Source organism: Poecilia formosa, unplaced genomic scaffold (assembly GCF_000485575.1).
Source record: "Poecilia formosa unplaced genomic scaffold, Poecilia_formosa-5.1.2 Scaffold45, whole genome shotgun sequence".
Lineage (NCBI taxonomy): Eukaryota > Metazoa > Chordata > Actinopteri > Cyprinodontiformes > Poeciliidae > Poecilia > Poecilia formosa.
The window spans coordinates 477,049-478,205 of NW_006799984.1; positions in this window are offsets into that span (position 1 = coordinate 477,049).

Below are 1,157 nucleotides of genomic sequence, written 5' to 3' on the forward strand. Positions count from 1 at the left end.
AAGGGCTGCTGGCCTCACATTGATACACATGCAAAGACAAGACATGAAATTAAGCAGCCACACTTTGTGCTGATTGATTTGGACTCTACTGTAAGCTTCAAAATGATAAAAAAATGAACAAGAAACAAAAATAAACTTAGCAAATTATTGAAAACTGTATGTAAACTCAAGCAGGTGGATGAAATGCTTAAGACCATTATCATTAAAAGATTAAGAACTGCACATAAACTGATGTAAGGCATTTACACTGACCCTCTGATAACTAAGACAAAAACTCTCTCTGAACGTAGCGGGTTGTTGATATTTACAGGCAGTAGTTTTCACAATGCAGCATCAGTTCGAAGGTTAGATGGAGTTGGAGAATCGATTCAAATTTTTTAAAACAGGCTGTGGATTAAACTGCGCTGAGTCCATGAGAGCTCCTGTGCCCCAGTTTAGACTCAGTCTAATTCACAGCTTAAAAAAACGAAACCTTAGAGGCCAGACGTCCTGCCGCACCACAGGGTTACAAGACAGCACCGAACACAGAGCCTGACTGATGGAAGACACCAACTTCCAACGTTACTACCACAAGCCCTGGATTTCTACTGAGTCTTCCTCATGGACACACTGACTGTGGGGATGGAGCAGAGGGCATGCCTCTCGTCTGTGCAGGACAACATCAGTCTCACAGAGGACGTAGGATTATGTCCCTGTTCTGGAAAATCCTGCATGATCTAAATTACACTGCTACCAGTTATCGATGGATGGCAAGGCAGATTTTCAGAAACAGATATCAGTCCAGAACCATGGATCTTCACACCATGCTCCAGTCTTCCCACCGATTTACAGGAAATCTATTGGAAACACAACAGCAGCAGTTGGAGTTCGATTGTTTCATTTGTCCACTCTGTTTCTTACTCCTGTTTCTTCTTTCATAATTTTATGATGTGCTCAAAACTTGGTTACAATCAAGCAATTGAAAACCAAATGCCTTCAACTCCTCCTGAACTTAATGTGTTGTTTGCATGTTATAACACCCTATGAAGCCTTTCAGAGCCTGTGAGCAAAGCTCAGTAAAAATGTTTAAACGCAGACAGAATGGTACTTCAAAACTAATTTCATTTACATATTTTTCTGTTGTTTTAAGGTTTATGAGCCAGTTTTTTAATTTCCAG